Source organism: Hyperolius riggenbachi, chromosome 10 (genome assembly GCF_040937935.1).
Source record: "Hyperolius riggenbachi isolate aHypRig1 chromosome 10, aHypRig1.pri, whole genome shotgun sequence".
Lineage (NCBI taxonomy): Eukaryota > Metazoa > Chordata > Amphibia > Anura > Hyperoliidae > Hyperolius > Hyperolius riggenbachi.
Window position 1 is genome coordinate 165,148,717 of NC_090655.1, and position 25,748 is coordinate 165,174,464.

Below are 25,748 nucleotides of genomic sequence, written 5' to 3' on the forward strand. Positions count from 1 at the left end.
GGACACCAGCCATTACGTTCAGAAGAGCCCCTAATTTACGCAACCTTCTGGCACCCAGTCGTTTCAAAACACCAATGATACAAGAACCCCAACTACCTCGATACTCACAGCCCAGACCAGGATGTGCGCCATGCCACAATACCAGATGTAAAGCTTGTCCATTTATCCAGACCACAGCAACCTACACCTCGAACACCACTACATTACAATACCCTATCAGAAACCATATAACGTGCACCTCCAAGTACGTTATCTACATTATTTCTTGTCCTTGTCATCTTCAGTACGTGGGCCGCACCACCCAGCTTGCACGCGCTCGTATTGGACAACACAAAAGAAATATCCTTAACAACTTCGCCCTGCACAGTGTATCGAGACACTTTGGCACCCATCACAACAAGGACCCCACTCTGTTTCAGATCACACTCATCGAATGTATAGACCAATCACAACCGGATGCTTTCAATAAACTTAGAGCGCGAGAAATGTTCTGGATCCAAATGTTGAGGACCCTCGCTCCAGAGGGCCTCAACGAAATTCTTGAAAAAATCTATTAATTACAAACATACAGAAAATCCTTTTTGATTTTTAACCGGTCGCCTCTTTTATCATTCTTGTAGTCACTTTGTATTTTTTTGTGCACTATATAATATCGTGAGTTTTTAACGTCCCTTCATTCTTAATATTTTTTATGCAAAGATCTGTGTTATTGTCCCACACACAGTGAATATGTTATTAATTACTTGTTCCGTCTAGACCTAGATTATATAATTATATATTTATGTATTTATTTTTATAATGTTCTTTAGAGACTGTGAGGACTGCGCTAGGCAATTTAGTATGATTTTATGTATTATAATATTGTTTTTATATGCACAACTGTGTTTTATGGATGTCAATGGAAGCAGGTTTCACACTAAAATCCATTTTTTCCACAATCACCCACTAGATGGCACCAGAACTCTACGTTATATACTATATGATACATTTAAAATAAAAAGCCCCGTAAGCAGGCCATCATAATGAATATAAAATGAATGTATCAAACCTACATAGTATTTAGTCTGGCGCAAGCAATGGATTTTATCACCCTCGTACCCTAACAACCCACTTCACTTTTCCATAGCAGCTAGATTCGCTGCATTGGCCACTTTGCCTGCATCAAAGATGGCCGAAATGACATCAGGCGCATGCGCAGTATATACGCAATACGTCACTCGTAAATCTCCGCCGCCCGGAGGACTCCGCCCTAACTATGACGGCAAAACACTGCGCCCACATGAGGGTCGCTTTGGACGCAATAGTGAGGCGGAAGAAAGGAGCCGCCCCCCGCCCGCTGATAGGCCTGACACGTCACTGAGCCATATTTTAAAAAGCAGGTCCGGGTACACCACGATAACGAGGCGCCAGGTGTTACCCGGACCTAATGCTGGTAAGTGGACCTTTTTTTACTACTCCCGGTCAGATTGAGTTTATGTTTCCCAACACTCCCCCTACCACTTCCAGCCGAGTCCTGCACGGACCATGACACGCACTAAACATACCCTTCCCTCTCTCTTACGTCTACCCCGCACCCCACAGCATTCTATTGGCACAAGAATCAAATACGTCCCCCACACATCCCATAACCCTATTTTCTCACTCCCTCAAGCTGTACTCACCCGTGGACGGTCCCCGCTTTCCCCCCCCCCCCCTTTTTTTAAACAATAATGGATCACTAACCCTGGCATCCCCCTATAAACACCTTATACTATCCATTACCTACATCTAAAAAACGTAACATATCTCCATTCACTTAAAAACCACCAAGTTTCCTTAACCCTCTACAGCATCCCCCTACCCATACCAACATTGAACACTTTATATACCAGTATATATGTGTTTTTTTATATATAAAAATATACACATGTCAAATTGGTCCCACCCTATAATTGTTATACTTGCCTATATTGTCAACACTGTATATTCGTTCTACCTACTTTGTACCGATTACAGCTACTCTGTCTGTTATATTTACCTTTGTATATGTCTGGGAATATACACCAATTATGCCTCTTGTCCACAGTTGTGTACTCCGTCCACTATTGCCTGAGGAAGCGGGCGTTTGCCTGCGAAACGCGTTGCGACTACCCCCGGAGTGTACCAATAAATTTAATTTGTTCTGAATACACAGCTTGTTGTGTCTGCCTGCTGGAGGTAAGTCCACCACTGCCTCCCCAGCAATTTTTAAACCTTTTAAGTATTGTTTTTATTCTTTTGGCGCCTCTGTCTTTGTCATATTGAATATCCACCCTTGGTGGAGGGGGATACCCCATTTTTCTTCCTGTCTACAGAGAGCGACTTCTTAATCCTGAGTGGGGACAGGCTAATCTCCCCACCTGCTTATATAGTGGTTGCCTGGAGGTAACCCGTGTTTGTGAGTATATTATTGTACTCTGCTTTATTTTCCCATTATCATAACCTACTACACTATATTTTGGCTCTCGGTTCTTCTTTTCACAAGGTTTTAATAAAGGTAACCCTTTGGGCCATAGTTCCTGAAGAATTAGGTCTTAACTCAAAGTATGATAACACTCTACTTCTAAAATTTTGGAAGTCAGATCTGTGACCAGAACATTTTTCAGGTACAGGCATACGTATGTCTGTGCTAAGAGGAGATCGCACATCCTTCACAGCCGTCTGGAGGGTTTGTATAGATCCAGACAAAGCGTCCATTACCGTCTGGTGGCAGCCCAGCACTGTATTGATGTTTTCCACAGAAGTGGTAAGTGTGCCCAGACGGCTGGTGAGTGCGTCCATTTGCATTTTTCGGTCTGCCGTTCTGTAACGATCGGTGTAACACAGAGAGGATCTGATTATTGGTGATCTGCAGTATCACCAAAAATACAGATATATACCCGATTATTGATGATCTGCAGTATCACCGATAATCAGATATATTACTAACCTCTGGACACCTGAGAGATATGAGTGTTTGGTGCAACAGTAATACTTTGAGAACAATATCAGGAGGACAGGTACAAAGGCAGTAAGGAATACTGCTAGAGTATGAGTACCTTTCAGCAGCCTGAGAATCTCCCGCAGGGAGGAGTCAGACTGGGAGAGGAAGGACCAGAGCGTGAGTGACACCAATAGGAGGATGTCTCTGACTGATCTGTGAACTATCTCTTAACTGAGGAGATAGCTCTCAAGGTCGGACAAGCCAGGTCGGCAACACACGGACATACAAAGTACAAAGACAGGAGGCTGATTCGGTAATCCTAAGGCAAGCAGGGTTTGGCAACAGAGTATCAGATATAGCGAAGTACCGAATCAGTGAACAGAAGAGTGGTCAGGAAAGCAGAAAGTCATAACAGATAATAAACAATGCCTAGTCTTGGGTGTGAGCTCCGTGATCATCAACACCCTGGAACTAGTCTGAAGTATAACAGAATGGTAACACAAGTCCCTAATCTTGGGTGTGAGGTCCTTGATCATCAACACCCTGGAACTAGTCTGAAGTATAACAGAATGGTAACACAAGTCCCTAATCTTGGGTGTGAGGTCCTTGATCATCAACACCCTGGAACTAGTCTGAAGTATAACAGAATGATAACACAAGTCCCTAATCTTGGGTGTGAGGTCCTTGATCATCAACACCCTGGAACTAGTCTGAAGTATAACAGAATGATAACACAGATTCTGACAATAAGGTCTGAGTGCTTCCACGTAGTGATCGCAACGGCAGACAACCAGCGAATGACCAGCACCCGGTATATAGCCCAGCGCTCTCCAGCGCCTCCCCTAAGTGCTGAACCAATGGGAACTGGTTGAATCGTCAGCTGACCGGCCTGGTCAACTGACTCCCTTCTGGCTGTCATAAAAGTTCTGCCTCTCAGCGCGCGCGCGCCTCCTTATGAGCCTGTGTGGACTATCAGTCCCAGCCACACCAGACATGTCTTGCGTACCACCTGCCACTCTGGACGCAAAACCAGCCGCACCGCTATCACAGCATGCAGCGGTTTCTCCGCGTTCAGCCATACTGGCAGATGTAGGCCTACGTGTGCAAACCGCCGTGTTATATGCGGAATCAGCCGCCTTGTTCTGAGCACACGCGGCGGCTTTTCCGCGTTTTCTCACACTCCTCATTTTATTTATAGATGATGATCAGACAATTTACAGAGGAAGCTGGTAAAAACTAGAGATGGCTTGAACCTCTGATTTTCGGTTCGCGAACCTCGAACGAGAACCTTCACCAAAAGTTTGGTTTGCTCGAACTTTCACGAACCGCAATAAACTTCAATGGGGAGGCGAACTTTAAAAACTAGAAACATTTATGCTGGCCAGAAAAGTGATGTCAAAGATGTTTCAAGGGATCTCACATCTGAGTTTTTGCATGGAGGAGTGGGATGCAAAGCAGCGTTTTAAAGGAAAGGTTCAGGGAGGGTGGAGAAAAAATAAAAATCAATTTCCACTTACCTGGGGCTTCCTCCAGCCCGTGGCAGGCAGGAGGTGCCCTCGCCGCCGCTCCGCAGGCTCCCGGTGGCCGACCCGACCTGGCCAGGCCGGCTGCCAGGTCGGGCTCTTCTCTTCTTCTCTTCTGCGCATGCGCAGTACAGCCCGGCGGACGTCCGATGACGTCAGAGCGCCGGCGTGGGACGCAGAAGTACCAGGACTGGGAGCGCAGAAGAGCCCCACCTGGCAGCCGGCCTGGCCAGGTCGGGTCGGCCACCGGAGACCACCGGGAGCCTGCGGAGCGGCGGCGAGGGCACCTCCTGCCTGCCACGGGCTGGAGGAAGCCCCAGGTAAGTGGAAATTGATTTTTATTTTTTCTCCACCCTCCCTGAACCTTCCCTTTAAGGGTAGATATCACATTGCATGCTAAATTGGAGGCCTAAAGTGCTTTAAAACATCTTGCATGTGTATACATCAATCAGAGAGTGTAATTAGAGTACTGCTTCACACTGACAGACCAAACTCACTGTGTAACGCACCGCACACACAGCTGTTTGTGTAGTGACAGCTGTGCTGGACTGGTGCGCACCATGGCAAGAGTGTAGGCGATGGCGGTTTTCAAGCCCATATGGTCGCCGGGCTGAGGTAGCTCAATGACAGAACAACAGTGACTGTCCAGCTGATCAAATTTGGTCTGTCCACAATGAAGCAACAACCTTATTATCTTGGGTGTGCCCCCCCCCCCTCCCGGGACACTCATATAGCCGGTGTTCATTGTTTCATTGTGATACGCAAGCCCTTTCACCGCGGCAAGGTAACAATCACGAAGGGGAATTGACACATGTACATGCCTTTACTTTTGTTGTGGCAGCTGCAGTGCAGCTAAAAAAATTAGGGTGACATGTACACACACCAGAAAAATTATTATAGCGGCCACTGTGATGCCAGGCAACGCCCAGTTTGCAAAGACGCAATTGCGGTCGGTTTGCAACACAAATCGTTAAACCGAGATGGGATATGTAATCTCTCCCTGTTCTAGGAGCAGATGGGAGGTTTGGTCTTAGCTGCACAGCATGTGTGGGATGATTTCCTGTCGGTATACGAAAACCGTATATCGCACAGCTATGAAATTCATATAGTCTTATTCCCCAACGTCCCAACGTGCGGATATAAAATTCATGGCAATATCTCGTACAGTTATTGCGGTATGAATCTTCTCAGGAACCTGAGAAGCTACCCAAGTCACGTCTTGATATAATATTAATCTGTATTTTCCGACAAGTATGAATCTGTTATCCACCTAAATATGACATGTATCGTTTATGAGTTATGGCATTTTATAAGTTTAAACCTAAAATCTCTCAGAGGGAATGAACTGTCATTGGTGGGTAATTCAGAGGGGGCCGGCATTGCCACACCCCCAAACCAGCTTCATCAAAAGCACATGGCCGGCAGGCGGACCTCATTCCTCCATTTTCCACCTGCATGAAAGCTGCTGCCACTTTGAGGAACAAGTGGTAGCCATTTTGTTTGGACTTTGAACTGAGCTGCAACCAAAGACTTTGCTGAAACTGAAACTGAACTTTACAAGTTTTCCCACAAAGGACATCTTTCCATGAACCTAAGTATTTTCTCCCTTTTTATTTCATACTGGCTATTAATGTTTCCATAATTGTTGATTTTAATAGTTTTCTGTATATATTAATTATTCATATTGCATATTAATAAACGTTGTTTATTCAGCTACCCTGCTATTCAGCCACACGAACTGAATCCAGACTTCTGGAGAGTGTGTTTAACCGTTTATTTGCAGGTCTAGAAATAGCTAGTCAGTGGGTGCTTCTGGCCCAGGAAAGCAGAAGTGGTGGCAGTTATACCCTGAAATAGTGTGTAAGTTGTAATTACCGTAACCCACAGGCTCCCTTCTAGTCGGGCTGCTGCCCAAATTCCGTCGGTTTCTGCCCACTGATCGCGACCACAGCTTGCATGATCTGTGTGCTGAAACCGATTGGAAGGCAATTTGCGTTCCGACCACTAGGGGCCCTGTGACAGTGTTTGGCAGTGGTTGGGATCTGTGTTGTGCTGAAAGTATCTAAGATAGCGCTAGCGCTATCAAGAAATGAACTAATTCGTTGGTGTAGCTGAATGCAATAGATGTTTTTATATATACAGAGAGACTGTGTAGCCAGTACCCTTCCCCAAAAGTTTTATTTTATTTGGCATGGAAATTTCCGGGAACTACCAGAACATGTGCCTACTGCCTAGCAGACCTGGAAAATCTTTGTCAGCTGTGGGGCATTGACACCCTCCGCAAGAACAAACAGGACATGGTAAATGACTTGTTTCAATGGGATAACCAGCAACTGCGGGAGCTGGATGTGTCCGCTGAAGTGGACGCCAGCCCATCTGACTCAAGTCGAGGGGAACCAGAGACTGAAGATCCTAGGCGTACAGAGGTTGAGCAACCTGCGGGCAATGCGGCAACAGTTACGCAAGAGACTGTCAGTGTGGACCCCAACCTCAGAGTTCCTGAAAGTACTCGCCCGGAACCGGCCAGTACTGGACTGTCCATTTGTACTGATCCACTAATGCAGCAGGCATTACGAAAGCTGATGGACACTGACCTGGAAAAGTACCTGAAGTACATGCAAGCGCAGTTGGAGTGCTGCTGCAGAACGCCACGCGGAGAGGGATGCCGCTGAGCGAGAATGGGAGCGCCAACGACAGCATGAGCTAAACATGGCAAAAATGCAATAGGCCAGCCGGAGTTCTTCGACCAGCCTCCCTGCTGAAGGAGCTGCACCACCCGTAAGTGCAAAATGTAAATTTGCTAATATTGAGAAAAACACAGACATTTACTTGTTTTTGTGATCTTTTGAGAAAGCATGCCGTCAGTATCGTCTGTCCCAAGACCAGTGGGCCAGACATCTGACACCTTTGCTGCGCTACAAAGCGCTGGATGCTTTCGCAGAGTTACCTGCGGAAAAAGAGAATGATTATGCAGGTATAAAAGACGCTATCATTACTAAATACCAGCTGATGCCAGAAGCCTATCACAAAAAGTTCAGGTCCTGGCAGAAAAAATCTTCTGACTCTTATCGAGATGTGGTCAGCAGCTTGCTCACTACACTCCACCAGTGGACTCTAGGCCTCACCAAAGGGTCGTATGATGTCCTGGAGGGCTTGATAGTCCTAGAACAGTTTCTGAACATTTGCCCTGCTGATGTACGACAGTTTGTGCTGGAGCGCAAGCCTGCGTCAGCAACTGTCGCTGCAGACCTCGCTGAAACCTTTGTGACGACCCGGGTGCCTGACACACGCTGAACTGCACCATCTAGCTGGAGAGGAGGCCAGCCCAATACTCTGGCAGACTCTCCTGCCCCTGTGAGCCGTCCGACACAGAGGCCACCCAGCGCAGCTGCTGCACCCAGGCCTGCAGCACCTGAGGGAGTCATCTGTCACTACTGCCGCCAGCCCGGACACATGAAACTCGACTGTCCGGAGCGGAGACAGACACCACCATCACCTGCAGCACCTGTATCACCTGTACCTCACCCACAGCAGAGGCAACCAGCCAGAGAACCACAGCCTGGATCAGCAGATTTTGTTCTGTTTGCCTGTGGAAAGGAAATCCACGACCGAACCGACTAGCAGCAGCCTGTTAGAGTGAACGACAAAGTTGTCACCGGATTCCGAGACACCGGAGCTGACATCACGTTAGTTCACTCACACCTTGTGCCAAAGGAGAGCATCAGCTCCAGCTGATCCCTTGCCCTTACTGGAGTAGGGGGCACCCTTTTACACATAGCCCAAGCGAGAGTGAAGCTCAACTGGGGGATTGGGGTTCAAGAAAGGGTTGTTGGGGTTGTGAAGGATCTCCCAGTCCCTGTGTTGCTGGTGACTGATTTGGGCAAGCTACGAACCTGCCACAACCGCCTTGACGCTCACAGAAGGAGACAGACTCTACGCCCACCACCAGGTACTTTACACACTTGGGGGGGGGGGGGGTTCAGGGGGAGGTGGGCTGAATGTGCCCAGGGCGAGGGTACCAGGTTCAATAGTGCCTGCTTAAAAGGCACCTGAGTTTGATGTACAAACTGTCTGTTGTGATGATGATGTAACTGTACCTGAGTTTACTGTACCAACTGTCTGTAATGAAAATGTGTCTATACCTGTCACTGTCATTAAGGCATGTGTCAATGATGTGCAGAATGTTGATTATTGTAATGACAATGATGTGCCTGTACTAGCAATCACACAGGGTGCTGCCAGAATTGTGGGCTCAGCACTGAACTCCTCGTTCAGTACTGACCCCAGCAAAGAGACCTTTCAGCAGCTGACTTCATGTGTCATGGGCCAGCTGGTTGAAACTGACAGCGCTGTACTCACAGCAGCACTACAAAGTGACCCAAGCCTGGAGGCCCTCAGGCAGCAAGCCTCTGAGTCCCTCGCAGACGGGGCCGCTTTCAAGATGTACTGGTTAGGTGGGAGACTGTACAGTAAGTCTGTACAGCCCCCTACAGGTAGATCACATGCGAATACCAAATGGCTTGTGGTCCCGAGGGCGTTCAGGGGACATGTGCTGGAATCCGCACATGCTAATCCTCTGACAGGGAACTCAGGTGTCCGCAAGACACTTGCCCGTATTCAGAAACAGTTTTATTGGCCCAGGATGAACAGGGATGTAGCCATATACTGCAAAGCATGTGCCGTCTGTCAGGAGCTGGGAAGGTCCAGGGATTCCCGCTGGGTTCCCTTAGGTCCACAGCCACTTAGCAGGGAAACCCTGCATGGGCTGGCTGTTGACCTACCCAACCTACTGCCCGTTGTCAGCAGTCCTGGCAGATGCCACATCCGAATGCAGTGGCACAAACGCCCTGTCCAGAACGGTCCATGTCGGGTCCAACCTGAGGGTAGCGGACCGCGACCTGTTTTCCCGCCGTACCGGCAGCTCGAGACCCGTCAGCCAGGTTAGTCGACACAAAGCAGGCAGCCGACACCAAAGCACCGACGGGCGGTCCCGGTGTCAGGGGGAACTAGACCCAACAGCGCCAATGGCTGCTATGGAGGATGTCTTGGTGACAACCCCCTACACAGCATCAGGAGGGGGAGGTGTGACGCCAGGTGACGCCCAGTCGGCCAAGACGCAATCGTGGTCGGTTTGCGACACAAATCGTTAAACCGAGATGGGATATGTAATCTCCCCCTGCTCTAGGAGCAGCTGGGAGGTTTGGTCTTAGCTGAGGGAATTCCTGTAGAAGGCTGGGGGGAGGTGTTAATTAGCTTGGACAATGTTTATGCCCAAGGAGAATGTTTATTTTTAATTACCTCAGGGAGATGACCCTAGTCACCAGATGGGGACTCTATTCAGAGAAAGGCTTCCCTCACAGCAGGAGGCTATTCAAAATCTGCTTTCACACGACTTCATGGCACCGATGAAGGGCAGATCTGAATGCATGTGTGGTATGATTTCCTGTCGGTATACGAAAACCGTATATCGTACAGCTGTCAGAATTCTAGCGGTTTTATTAATGCAGGAAAAGATGTCATATGTATATGTGTTAAGTTTTAATGTTCTATGCAAAATTTCATTGTAAAGTGAAAAGTTAGAGTACTTTATATTGCTCTGTGACATAGCATATTCCAGGCTGTGAGGCCTATAAGATTATTCTAGTTACAAAAAGTCAGAGCATTCTTGTTTATGCTAGTGCGTGGCCTTGACATTTAAAGAAGCTTCTGTGTGAAGACAGAGATGCAAGTTAAACTCACATTACTGCAGTAATTATATATGCACATATTCTTAATTCTTACACATATGTTAATCTAAATATTAATGATTATTACAGACCCTTTTAAGAAAGAAATAGTTATTGTTAAACCCTATATAATAGAATCTATTACTTTAAAATATATTTAAAAGCTAGTGATGATTTGGGTCTGTGAAACCTTCTTGTGAGATTGTTTTAGTTTTAGAAGATGATGACATGTTTCTTAGCTTGAAGGCCAAGGCCAGCAAAACATTTCCCAGACAGAGAAAGTCAAAATATGAGAGATATAAAAAATAAAACAAGGGGTTTTCCCAATTAGTTAAAGATGACTCCATGATGCCATCTGGCGTCAACATTATTAATACTGTTTGTTATTTGTTATGAAAGGCTAACCTCTGCTGGTTGAAATTAGATATTTATTTCTTCATCAGAAAGACAAATATATGTAAAAGGATTTTATATTATCAAGATTTAATGTGCAATTATTTATTTTATGATTAATTGTTTTAAGAAGAATTATATAATAAGCTTTATATTTAAATAAGTATATTAGAAGCCTTGTATGTTTCAATAAGCCTTAAATTGCTGAAGGCTCTCACAGGTCTGGTTACAGTGTCAACCTGACCAATCTCATGTCTGGGGAAGTACCAAGACATTCCAACATAATTAGCAGCGAACACTTTATCAGAAATGCGTCATGAATGACATTGTTTAGTCTCCATGTCTGGGTCAGCCAACAGACAAGATGGCTGTTGACGTCCATTTTTAATTAAGTGCGTCAGAAATGACCCTATATCAGATGTCAAGCACTTTAAATGACATAAATTCCCACAAGATAAGGTAATTAAGAATTTATAAACAATAATATTGTGACTTAGGTAATCAAAACATGATAAAGCATTGACGCACGAAAGCTTTAGCCAATCAGATCCTGGGATTCAGGGAAAGTCCAGATTAGGCAGCCATATTGCCTCCAGCCCCTATAAAGGTAGGAGCTGTGAGCTCATAGTTTGCAGAAGCCCAACAATCTCCTGAGAAGACACATGAGGCAGAAGCTACCTTCCCACAAGTGGTTCTAGATGCTGAAGAGATGACAGAGAAGGGGTAATATTCTTAATATTCTGGTGATTTACTTCATTAATTTTTCAGCATTAAGTTTTATTAAGATGTTAGCAAGAAGTTTTTTAGAAGCTATTTTTTATGCTATTTCTTTAAGAAGATTACTACACGTTTTACACAGCTACTAGATACACAGCTATTGATACAGATGAGACTGCTTTTGATCTTATTCTACATAACACAACTGTTATATTATTTTTTGAATGTACTTAGAAGATTGATGATCGTTTGGCTATAAAGCCTTGATAAGATGGAATACTGTTATAAGGAAACACTACTTGGAACTGTTCATATTTTGTATATATGCTGTATGATAAGCAAATACAATTTTTATATAAAATCATATACTGAGTGCTCTGATTCATTTCAAGGTATACCGTCAATTATTATTATTATTATTATTATTTTTTATTTATATAGCGCCAACATCTTCCGTAGCGCTGTACATAGTACAAACAAATAATGGGGAACAAATATACATAAGGAATACAAGACACTGTACAGTCATGACATTGAATAGAATAAATACAGATACATACATAGTTGATATGTAGTTGGTACATATACATATGTTAAAATTACAGCAGTATGAGAAACACTAGGAGGAGGTCCCTGCCCTTGCGAGCTTACAATCTAGAGGGTAGTGGGGAGGAAACAAAGGGGAAGGAAACACCAGGATTAGTGGGTGAGCCAGTGTGCCTTCAGTGCTGCCTATAGCAAATTATAGGCTTGTCTGAACAAGTGTGTTTTCAGAGTACGTTTGAAGGTTTCCAGACTCGTGGCATGACGAACCGGCTGAGGGAGAGAGTTCCAAAGGAGAGGGACCGCCCGTGAAAAGTCTTGGATGCGAGAGTGAGAGGAGGTGACTAGGCTGGAGGACAAAAGGGTCTCCTGTGAGGAACGGAGGGTCCGAGCGGGGAGGTATCTGGAGATTAAAGAGGAAATGTATGGAGGCGACAGCTTGTGTAGAGCTTTGTATGCAAGTGTGAGAAGTTTAAACTGGATCCTTTGGGCAACTGGTAACCAATGGAGGGATTGGCAGAGAGGGGCTGCCTCAGAGGATCTAGAAGAGAGGTGGATGAGACGGGCCGCAGAGTTTAGTAGGGATTGGAGGGGTGCCAGTCTGCTTTTTGGTAGACCACAGAGTAGGGTGTTGCAGTAGTCAAGACGGGAGATGATTAGGGCATGCACAAGCATTTTAGTTGCTTCTTGTGAAAGGAAGGGACGGATTCTGGAGATGTTTTTGAGATGGAAGTAGCAGGAGGTAGTTAAAGTGTTAATATGTGGTTTAAAGGAGAGCTCAGAGTCCAGAGTTACCCCTAGGCAACGAGCTTTGGGGGTTGATGCTATTGGGGTGTTCTCTACATTGATTGTGACAATGGGAGGTGGAACAGAGAGCGAAGGTGGAAATATCACAATCTCCGTTTTGCTCATATTGAGTTTAAGGAAGCGGGATGACATAAATGTAGATACAGCGGATAGACATTTGGGGACTTTAGATAGTAGTGTGGAGAGGTCTGGGGCAGAACAATACATTTGGGTGTCATCAGCATAGAGGTGGTATTGAAACCCAAAAGAGCTTATTATCTGTCCCAGGCCATGGGTGTAAATGGAAAAGAGGAGGGGTCCAAGGACGGACCCTTGTGGTACTCCCACAGACAGTGGGCGTGGAGAGGAGTTGGTATTGGCATAGGAGACCATGAAAGAACGTCCAGACAGGTAAGAGTTGAGCCAGGAGTGTGCTAGGCCCTTGATTCCCAGTGTTGAGAGGGTCTGGAGAAGCAGGGTATGATCAACAGTGTCGAAGGCAGAGGACAGATCTAGGAGTATTAGTACCGAAAATCTGCCTTTGGCTTTAGCAACTAGGAGGTCATTGGCAACCTTAGTGAGAACGGTTTCCGTAGAGTGTTGAGGGCGGAAGCCAGACTGGAAGGGGTCCAACAGGGAATTAGCAGAGAGAAAGTTAGACAACTCTGAGTAAATGTGGCGTTCCAGCAGTTTGGAGGCAAAGGGAAGGAGAGAGACTGGGCGGTAATTAGAAAGGGCAGTAGAGTCTAAGGAGGGTTTTTTGATTAGTGGTGTTATGATAGCTTGTTTAAATGAAGAAGGGAAAATGCCAGTTGAGATGGAAAGGTTAAACAGTGTTGTTAAAGCAGGAATGAGGGGGGAGGAGAGCTGGGGGATAAGATGAGAGGGAATAGGGTCTGAGGCGCATGTAGTAAGATGAGCTTTAGAGATTAGTGAAGAAAGACGCTGTTCAGTTAAGGCAGAGAAGATGGTTAGCAGGGAGGGGGTTTGAGTGGGTGAGTGGTTATGTGGAGAGGGATAGTTAATAGTGGGGGAGCTGCCGGGAGGAGAGGAAAAAGGAAGAGGTGATTGGACCGGTGAAGAGGGTTGCTTTTGAAAGCTGTTCTGTAGCGTTTCAATTTTGCTCACAAAATATGCTGCAAAGTCCTCTGCAGACAAGCTTGTGGTTGTAGGGGGAGGCGGGGGGTGGAGAAGAGAGTTGAAGGTGTTAAAAAGTTGTTTAGGGTTATGGGATTGTGAAGAAATAAGTATAGAGAAGTATGACTGCTTTGCAAGTGAGAGAGCGTCCCTGAGCTGCAGCAGCGTGTTTTTATAGTGGGCGAAGTCATCTGCGTCAATCTATAATTACTGTTATAGAGGGTTCAGACCCAGCTATGCCTGATTTATATGATAGCAACGCTTTAAGGGTTGGTCCTTTACTGAGTTAGCAATCATGAAAAAGGCAAAAACCGCTTAGGTTTTTGACAGTTGGCGCCCACTCAGTTTATGGTCTATGAAAAGACTTAGAAGAGAGAATAAATACTATGACCTATTGAACCTAAGAAAAGGGATAGCGCTACATGTACTTTTCTGACAAAATGAAGCAGATTACAATGAAGCCAGTGCTGGTCGTAATGAAAAAATCTACGCTTACGGGTCGTTACGCGTAATTTTACGCTACTACGCATTACGCAATTACGATTACGGCGTAAGAAAGTATCTACGGGGCAGTACCGTAATTACGCGTTGATGCTACGCAGTTACGCGTAAGGATACTGTAATTCAGTTGCTTACGTTACGATATTACGCTTGCTGCCGTAACGTCCACGCGTACGTTTTGACGCATGTTTAGTATATGTACGCAATAGCTGTCACTCACTAGGCGCCGCGTACTACGCGTACGTTTTGACGCATGCAAGGCTGATATGTATGCAGTAGGCGGCGCCTTGTGAGTGACAGCTATTGCGTACATATGTTCCGCATGCGTCAAAACGTACGCGTGCGCACGCATTCCGGGCACGCTCAGCCTCTAAGCCTGTGATTGGCTAATGCGTACAGAACAACAGGAAGTTCAAAAAAACAGGCCAGACGCGTGGAAGAGACCTGGAGAGAGACACAGACTTCCTCTGCAGGGCACCAGAATCCACAGCCAGCCAGAATGCCTCCAAAGAATTGCCCTAAATTGAAAAGGATGGTGATTGAGGTAAGTGATCTATTGAACAAAATGCATATATGTTTGGTACTGTTTCTGTGCATTTATTTATATTTGACATTAAAAAGTGTATCAGGTGTTTGTGAGAGTTTTTTATTTTATTTGTCACTGTAACTTTGCTTGTACCACTACTGTTAAAGGGACTCCGAGCTACGCGTCATGACGGTGGTTGGCGTGACAGTCCTGCGCATATGCGGGTTTACTGCGCATGCGCAGGACTGTCACGCCGGCCGCCGTCATGACGCGTATCGGCCGGCATAATGACGTGCCTCTTCCTATACCAGCAAGTGTCGGGCCGTCACTCGTCTGAGTGTCGCGGCTGTGTGCTTGGAGTCCCTTTAACCATTTCCGCCGCCCGGACGTGAAGCTCACGTCCGGGCGGCAGCTCTGCAGCGCTCCCGCGCCCCCGCATCCCCGCTGTGCCGCCCGGTAGCCCTGGGATCAGTGAAAGGGAACATGGTTCCCGATCACCGATCCCTTTCCCCCGCAGAAAAACCGAAGCGCTCACCTGTGAGGCTTCAGTTCTTCTGCCCGGAGAGAGTTTCGCATCGCCCTTGTACTTCCGCTTAGCAGGAAGTACAAGGACGGAAAACAAAAATTAAGGTGGCCATCTTGTGGCCAAATAGTAAAACTACAGCTACACATTTTAAACATTACAATTTACACAGATAACAACATTAAAAATTAACTGTTTATGCCCCACACCAAAATATTCCCCAAATAAAAATTTTAATGGAAAAAAAAAAATTACAATAAAAAAAAAAAAAAGACATAAATAGTTACCAAAGGGTCTGAACTTTTTAAATATGCATTTGAAGGGGGTATACTACAAACATTTTTTAAATTATAAGCTTGTAAATAGCGATGAATGCAAAACGGAAACAATGCACCTTTATTTCCAAATAAAATAATGTCGCCATACATTGTGATAGGGACGAAATTTAAATGGTATAATAACCGAGACATACGAGCAAATAAAATACATAGGTTTTAATTATGGTAGCGTGGATTATTTTAAAGCTATAAAGGCCGAAAACTGAGAAATAATGAATTTTTTCCAATTTTTTTCTTATTAATCCTGTTAAAATGCATTTACGGTAAAGTGGCTCTTAGCAAAATTTACCACCCACAGAAAGCCTAATTAGTGGCGGAAAAAACAAGATATAGATCAATAAATTGTGATAAGTAGTGATAAAGTTATTAGCGAATGAATGGGAGGTGAAAATTGCTCCGATGCATAAGGTGAAAAATCCCCGCGGGCTGAAATGGTTAATAGTAGAGACACATTCACACTGTATTTTGCTAAATGGTAGCTATTTTTTTTTGAGCAGTTTTCAAGCGGTTGTTTAGCGGTTTGCGTTTACCTCATCTTGCGCGGTTTGCGTTTTTTGTATGGGAGTTCCTAGCGTCTACAGCATTTTGCGAATAGTGATTAGTGTTCTGATTTGGTGTTTTTTTTTTTTTTTCTGGACCAAAAATGCAATAGCAGCATAGGGGGCAATATTGTGGCTGGGAACGCGAAGAATCACTTGCGTTCCCAGCCTGACGGACGGTGACGGCGAAACCGGAAGTAAACGCCGGCGGGGACGGGAGGATCGGAGGGACACGGCGAGGGCACCGATCAGCTGTAAGGGGCTGAGGGAAGCCCCAGGTTAGTAAAACTTTTTTTTTTCCGGGTTAACCCCTTGAGGACCACAGTCTTTCTACCCCTTAAGGACCAGACCCTTTTTTTCCATTCAGACCACTGCAGCTTTCACGGTTTATTGCTCGGTCATACAACCTACCATCTAAATGAATTTTACCTCCTTTTCTTGTCACTAATACAGCTTTCTTTCGGTGCAATTTGATTTCTGCTGTGATTTTTAGTTTTTATTATATTCATCAAAAAAGACATGAATTTTGTCAAAAGAATGATTTTTTTTAAATTTTTGTGCTGACATTTTTTAAATAAAATAAAATTTCAATATACATTTTTGTCCAGATTTATTCTGCTACATGTCTTTGATAAAAAAAACAACAATAAGTGTATATTTACTGGTTTGGTTAATAGTTATAGCGTTTACAAAGTATGTTGCCAAAATTATATTTTCCCATTTTGAAGCATCGCTGACTTTTCGGAGCACCTGTCAGGTTTTATGAGGTGGCAAAATTCCATGATTAAATACCCCCAAATGACCCTATTGTGGAAAGAAGACATCCCAAAGTATTCACTAGGGCCCGTTCAGATCACAAATGCGGATGGCCATGCGTGCGGAACGCGTGTGGACCGCAACGCGTACGAACGCATGGCCATCCGCGTTTGTGTGCGTTGCGTGGCTGATCCCATCACTGAAAAGTGAATGGGACACTCACGCGTTTTGTCAAAATCTGCGTGCAGCATGCGTTCCCAGACCGCACAGGTCCGGAACGCATGCAGTGTGAACATCAGACAGTGCACTCTGTCTGATGTCATGCGTGTCGGCCTCCTTTCCAAAACGCGGCTGGAAACGCGTGCAGTGTGAACGGGCCCTAAGAGGCATGGTGAGTTCATAGAAGATTTTTTTGTCACAAGTTAGCGGAAAATGACACTTTGAAACAAAAATAAAACAAAAAAAAAATTTCCATTTCTGCTAACTTGTTAAAAAAAAAAAATCTGCCACGGACTCACTATGCCCCTCTCTGAATACCTTGGGGTGTCTACTTTCCAAAATGGGGTCATTTGTGGGGTGTGTTTACTGTCCTGGCATTTTGGGGGGTGCTAAATTGTAAGCACCCCTGTAAAGCCTAAAGGTGCTCATAGGACGTTGGGCCCCTTAGCGCACCTAGGCTGCAAAAAGGGGTCACACATGTGGTATTGCCGTACTCAGGAGAAGTAGTATAATGTGTTTTGGGGTGTATTTTTAAACATACCCATGCTGGGTGGAATAAATATCTTTCTAAATGAGATTTTTTTGATTTTTTTTTTTACACATAATTGTCCATTTACATAGAGATTTCTCCCACCCAGCATGGGCATGTGTAAAAATACAACCCAAAACACATTATACTACTTCTCCTGAGTACGGCGATACCACATGTGTAACACTTTTTTCTAGCCTAGGTGCGCTAAGGGGCCCAACGTCCTTTGAGTACCTTTAGGATTTCACAGATCATTTTCATGAATTTCGTTTCTAGACTACTCCTCATGCTTTAGGGCCCCTAAAATGCCAGGGCAGTATAGAAACCCCACAAATGACCCCATTTTAGAAAGAAGACACCCCAAGGTATTCTGTTAGGAGTATGGTGAGTTCATAGAAGATTTTATTTTTTGTCACAAGTTAGCGGAAATATATATATTTTTTTCCCCCCAAAGTGTCATTTTCCGCTAACGTGACAAAAAATAAAATCTTCTATGAGCTCACCATACTCCTAACAGAATACCTTGGGGTGTCTTCTTTCTAAAATGGGGTCATTTGTGGGTTTCCTATACTGCCCTGGCATTTTAGGGGCCCTAAAGCATGAGGAGTAGTCTAGAAACTAGTAGTCTAGAAAAATGGATGGGTGGCAGTGAAAGGTGGTGACATGGGATGATTGACGGGTGATTGACAGGTGATTTACAGGGGAGACTAGATGTATACAAGGGGGGTGGGGCTGAGTATGTGGGCGGGTAATTGGCTGCCCAAGGTGCACATTAGGGTCTGATCTGATAGGTAGCAGTGACAGGGGGTGATTGATGGGTGATCAGTGGGTGATTTAGAGGGGAGAACAGATGTAAACAATGCACTTTGGGGGTGATCTGACGGTGGGTCTGAGGGCAATCTGAGGGTGTAGGCGGGTGTTTGGGTGCCCGCAGGGGCCAGTTTAGGTTCTGATCTGATGGGTGGCAGTGAGAGGTGTTGACAGGGGGTTATTGATGGGTGATTGATGGGTGATTGACAGGTGACCATTGGGTGCTTATAAGGGAGGATAGATTTGGGGAGCAGATGGTTTTCATAGGCAGTCATATGTTGATTCCAGTGTCTCAAAATATCAGTCAGAAGTATTCATAGCTGGCTAACAATATCTGTGATAGTCATCATAGGTTGCTCCCAATATCTGGCACTAGCCATAGTTGGGCCACAACATCTTTCACTTTATGTAATTATAGATGGCAAGCAATATCTGTCAGAAGTTATAGGTGGCCACTTATATCTTCTTGTAGTCATCATTATTCCATAAGTATCTGCCCGCAGTCATAGTTGGTTGAACTTGGTTCCAAAAAATTTTTGACACTGTCATATAATTGTTATAATGTTGAAACATGATTAAAGTAAAGTTAATCCTAATTAATAAATAATTAATCTATACAATGGTCATGAATACTGTAAAAAAAATTAGCAGGAATTTACTAAAGGCCGCTATGACCTGTCGGTGGGCGAGGCAAAGAAGCGGGTGGTCCGGAAGGTCCAGTTCCTGTTGAGGAAAAACTTCAACAGGAACTTGAAGGTGAAGCAGGTCCAGATGATGTGGAGCGACCTGAAGAGGAGGGACAAAGAGCTCGTCAAGAGCATTCAGGAAGCCCTGTCATGTAAGTCAGCAAACTACTAGTTTATGTATGTGTATCTTGGGGTCTTTATACTGTATCTAATTATCCTATAAAAATACCATGTGCAGTGAATATTATAATAGAGTTGTGTAGTATATACAGTTAAAGTATCCGTTCAATATTCACAGCTCATCACTTTTCCCACCTTTTTTTTTTCTTTTTTTTTTGGACGGATTTATTCCAAAATGGGTTACCTAAACTATTTTTTGTGCTCCTGTGTGGGCATAGTGATGATATTTGTGCAGTATTTGCTGAGTGTTCGTTTTTGATAACCACTGATGATCACCGGGTACTCTCCATGCCCTTGGCAACTGCCAAGGTTTGCCTTGTGGATGATCCAGCTCTGGTGCACAGCCATTTTAAGATCTCTCCAGAGTTATTAAATTTGATTGATGCCTATGTTCATGTTTGGCCTCTCAAGGGCATACGCAGACTTGGCTCAAAGCCACTCCTTTGATATATTTGCTGTGTGTGTAGGGTCTTATTCCTAATAAAGATGAACCATTGCCCCAGGGCCCAGTCTACGTTCAAGAGCGCTCTTTATAGCCTATCCTATTTATATTTTACTATATTTAAGAGTCATATTCTTTCATGTCCAATAAAGAAATAAAAGGTATTAGAATATAACTTTAAAGAAAAAAAAATTACTTTCAGTAAAAACGTAATACTTTTTACCAATTTCATGACATATTTTGTTCTCATTATATTATTTATTATTGTTTATTACAGCTGGATCTGCTTCTCGTCCACCGGCACCACCTGCACAGCAACGCCCAGCCCGCCGACAGGACAGGAGGACCCCCCCGTCTGCGCAGCCCCAGGACCTGCAGGAAGGAGATGCCCCTGGACCCAGCACCTCCCGGTCTTCCTCCCCAGGCCCCTCCTTTCACAGCCAGCGAGTGGCCAGGCGATTTGCCGGATGCCTCCAGACAGGTAAAAATCTTGCAGTCTATAATTAAGAGGTTTTGGATCAGGATCAGGGGTCGAGTCCTGCGTGAACGCGGGTGGACGACGTACACTTACTTTTATTGGAGACTGGACGTCGTCCATCCTTGCACCCTGGAGGGGAGCAGCGCAGTGGAGAGGAGCATTGGGCAGAGCAGTGGGGAAGGGCGGACGTTTCCCCCCCCCCCCTTCCCTCACCTTGGCTGTTAGTGGCAGCGGGCCTCAGTGGGCGGGATTTACCTCCTCCTGTTCCGGAGAGTTGACGTTGTGTGTGCAGCTAGTCTGGTCTAGTCAAGACCAGAGCAGCGGCACAGCTTCAACTCGCCGGAATGAGGAGGAGGTAAGTCCCGCCCACTGATGCCTGCTGCCACTACCAGCCACCACCGCAATCGTTCTGGAGGGGAGAGCCAGAAAGAGTAGCCCAAGGTGAGGGAAGGGGGGGGGAATGTCCACCCTTCCCCGCTGCTCTGCCCAATGCTCCTCTCCACTGCGCTGCTCCCCTCCAGCTGTGTGGACACCTGGCTACATATGCTGGTGCCACTATACACCTGGCTACATATACTGGGGCCACTATACACCTGGCTACATATACTGGGGCCACTATACACCTGGCTACATATACTGGGGCCACTATACACCTGGCTACATATACTGGGGCCACTATACACCTGGCTACATATACTAGGGACACCTATACACCTGGCTACATATACTGGGGCCACTATACACCTGGCTACATATACTGGGGCCACTATACACCTGGCTACATATACTGGGGCCACTATACACCTGGCTACATATACTGGGGCCACTATACACCTGGCTACATATACTGGGGACACCTATACACCTGGCAACATATACTGGGGACACCTATACACCTCCTGGCTATACTGGGGCCACTATACACCTGGCTACATATACTGGGGACACCTATACACCTGGCTATACTGGGGCCACTATACAACTGGCTACATATACTGTGGACACCTATACACTTGGCTATACTGGGTACACCTATAGACCTGGCTACCTATTTTGGGGACATCTATACACCTGGCCACCTATTCTGGGAATACCTATACACCTGGCCACCTATTCTGGGAATATCTATACACCTGGCCACCTATTCTGAGGACATCTATACACCTGGCTACCTATTCTGGTTACATCTCTACATCTGGCCACCTATTCTGGGGACAACTATACACATGACTACTTATACTGGGAACACCTATAGACCTGGCTAGCTATACTGGGGGTACCTATTTTGGGGGAACTGCTGTCAGATCTGTATTTATGGTGAACCGATGATGCCAGATTACGTGTATTTTGGGGAACCTCTGCCAGATTTTGTATGTTCGTGAACCACTGCTGACAGATTACATGTATTTTGGGTGTTACGTGTATTTTGGGTGATCCACTGACAGGTTTCGCGTATTTTGGGGAACTGCTTCCAGATTATGTGTATGTTGGGGGAACTGCTGCTGGCAGATTGTCTATTTTGGGGTAACCACTGCCATATTATCTGTATTTTGGAGGAACCTCTGCCAGATTATGTGTATTTTTGGTGAAATGCTGTCAGACTACATCTACTTTTTGGGGATACACTACGACAGAGCTCAAACTTCCCCTGGCAGACCTTTTATACCACTGCTAAGGACATGTATATTTGGCCCCACCCATGACCATGCCCACGCTATGCTTAAACAAACCCATTTTTTGGCGCACCGCACTATGCGCGTCACAGAGATTTTTAGGGTGAGTCCACTCCCCTCTTTTTCAAGGACTACACCCCTGATCAGGATGATACCATTTATTGGCTAACTTAAACGAATAGAAGCATGCAAGCTTTACACTGTAGAGACTTTGTCGAGGTACATTTCCATTACATGCGGTACGATGTGGCACACCACGGGTGTCCTGAAACCATTGCACGGCAGTGGTATAGTTTGTATTGCGTTCAGGTTATGCGGAGCGGTGTAGACTGATCCAAGAATCTGCAGCATGCTGCAGATTCTTGCAGGGCTGCATCTGCGTCCCATCTCCTCTAATCACTTCTGCATTGGGAGATGCGGAAGTGATGCGGCGAGGTGGCACTTCTATGGTGGAACAGGGCCCTAAATGTTATTGTATAAGCTTTACATTAAAAAAAAAAATTTTTTCCTTGATACAATGATTATACATTTTACAATCAGGGTAAACTATTTTCCCTACTCTTTCCACAGTTCCACTGTCTACACACTTAAAATTGAGGAGGGACCATAGGAGGCTGAAGGCAAGTGTGAGGCGGCATCAGAGAGGAGTGCCGGTCCGGGACTTCCTTATTCTGAAGCAGCAGGTCCTGGAGCTGCGCCAAAAAATGGCCCAGCAGGACGAGCTCATCGCCCGATTAATGGGCACCGGGGGCAGGCGTGATGCCTAACTTTTTTTTTTTTCGTGTGTGGTTTTTTTTTTTTTTTTTGGGGGGGGGGGGATAGTTTTGTTGGACCATTGTAGCCCCTGACACACTCCAATGACTTGTGGTTCACCATGAGCTTGCTGGTTAGTTTGTACCTCTCGGTCAGCCCCGTTTGTATGGGCGTGCGATACGTGCAATCGCCCGGGGCGCTGGATTGCAGGAGGGGAAACAGAGGTGGTGGGAGTGAGTACAATAGTAATAACTCACCTTCGTTCAGTAGAGTAGCCGATCCCACGCTGCTTCAATGTACTTCCTTTCCCGGCATCTGTCTCTCAGTAACAGCGCCTCCCTGTGATGATGTTCCGCATGTCAACACAGGGGGGCGCTGTTACTGAGACAGATGCCGTGAAAGGAAGAACATTGAAGCAGCGTGGGATCGGCTATTCTGCTGAACGAAGGTGAGTTATTACTATTATGCCCGCTCTTACCAAGCTGCAGCGCCTACCTATCTAAACTATACTGCAGCACCTACCTACCTACCTAATCTAAACTGCAGAACCTACCTACCTACCTAATCTATACTGCAGTGCCTACCTACCTGCCTAATCTATACTGCAGCACCTACCTACGGTAGCTGTACTGCAGCAACTACCTACCTACCTGCCTAATCTATACTGCAGCACCTACCTACCTACCTACCTAATCTATACTGCAGTGCCTACCTACCTGCCTAATCTATACTGCAGCACCTACCTACCTACGGTAGCTGTACTGCAGCACCTACCTACCTACCTACCTGATCTATACTGCAGCACCTACCTACCTACCTACCTAATCTATACTGCAGTGCCTACCTACCTGCCTAATCTATACTGCAGCACCTACCTACCTACGGTAGCTGTACTGCAGCACCTACCTACCTGATCTATACTGCAGCACCTACCTAGCTACCTACCTAATCTATACTGTAGTGCCTACCTACCTACCTGCCTAATCTATGCTGCAGCACCTACCTACGGTAGCTGTACTGCAGCAACTACCTACCTACCTGCCTAATCTACACTGCAGCACCTACCTACCTACCTACCGAATCCATACTGCAGTGCCTACCTACCTGCCTAATCTATACTGCAGCACCTACCTACCTATGGTAGCTGTACGGCAGCACCTACCTACCTACCTACCTACCTGATCTATACTGCAGCACCTACCTAGCTACCTACCTAATCTATACTGTAGTGTCTACCTACCTACCTAATCTATACTGCAGCACCTACCTACGGTAGCTGTACTGCAGCAACTACCTACCTACCTGCCTAATCTACACTGCAGCACCTACCTACCTACCTACCTAATCTATACTGCAGTGCCTACCTACCTGCCTAATCTATACTGCAGCACCTACCTACCTACGGTAGCTGTACGGCAGCACCTACCTACCTACCTACCTACCTGATCTATACTGCAGCACCTACCTAGCTACCTACCTAATCTATACTGTAGTGTCTACCTACCTACCTAATCTATACTGCAGCACCTACCTACGGTAGCTGTACTGCAGCAACTACCTACCTACCTGCCTAATCTATACTGCAGCACCTACCTACCTACGGTAGCTGTACTGCAGCACCTACCTACCTACCTACCTACCTGATCTATACTGCAGCACCTACCTAGCTACCTACCTAATCTATACTGTAGTGTCTACCTACCTAATCTATACTGCAGCACCTACCTACGGTAGCTGTACTGCAGCAACTACCTACCTACCTGCCTAATCTATACTGCAGCACCTACCTACCTACCTACCTAATCTATACTGCAGTGCCTACCTACCTGCCTAATCTATACTGCAGCACCTACCTACCTACGGTAGCTGTACGGCAGCACCTACCTACCTACCTACCTACCTACCTGATGTATACTGCAGCACCTACCTAGCTACCTACCTAATCTATACTGCATTGCCTACCTACCTGCCTAATCTATACTGCAGCACCTACCTACCTACGGTAGCTGTACGGCAGCACCTACCTACCTACCTACCTACCTGATCTATACTGCAGCACCTACCTAGCTACCTACCTAATCTATAGTGTAGTGCCTACCTACCTACCTAATCTATACTGCAGCACCTACCTACGGTAGCTTTACTGAAGCAACTACCTACCTACCTGCCTAATCTATACTGCAGCACCTACCTACCTAATCTATACTGCAGTGCCTACCTACCTGCCTAATCTATACTGCAGCACCTACCTACCTACGGTAGCTGTACTGCAGCACCTACCTACCTACCTACCTACCTGATCTATACTGCAGCACCTACCTAGCTACCTACCTAATCTATACTGTAGTGCCTACCTACCTAATGTATACTGCAGCTCCTACCTACCATACCCTACGCCATAGAGCCAAATTAATCCATGCCATGCACTAAGGATCAAACAATCCAAAACAGTATGTATGCATGTTGGATTATTCTGGCTCTGTACAAATTAACATGCTGACACATCATTGCATTCCAGCGGTTCTAGAGGTGTGTTTATCTCCTAAGGAGGACAATGGATCATTTGCATATATTCAGCAGTGATGCACTGGGAGACATCTCAAGCTCACTCCAAACTGAATCATCGCAAATTCTTTCTGTTTTAAGAAAGCAAACTTTTGTTTTTATTTTAAATATGTTTTGTGTGTTTTTTGAGAACAAAAATTTTTTTGCATGTTGCAAAACAAAAAAATAAATTATTTTTTGGGGTTCCAAAAAGTATACGTTTCTGTTTTTTTGTTATATTATCTCTCATACTGACACATTGCGTTGGAGTGGATTAAATAATTGCAACAGAAATGCAGTGACATTGTTAGAACAATGCATTTCTGAAACATATTTTATCGCTTACTTAGGGCCCGTTCAGACTGCACGCGTTTCCAGCCGCGTTTTGGAAACGCGTGCGGGAGGCCGACACGCACGACATCAGACAGTGCATAGAGTTCACTGTCTGATGTTCGCACTGCATGCGTTCCGGACCTGTGCGGTCT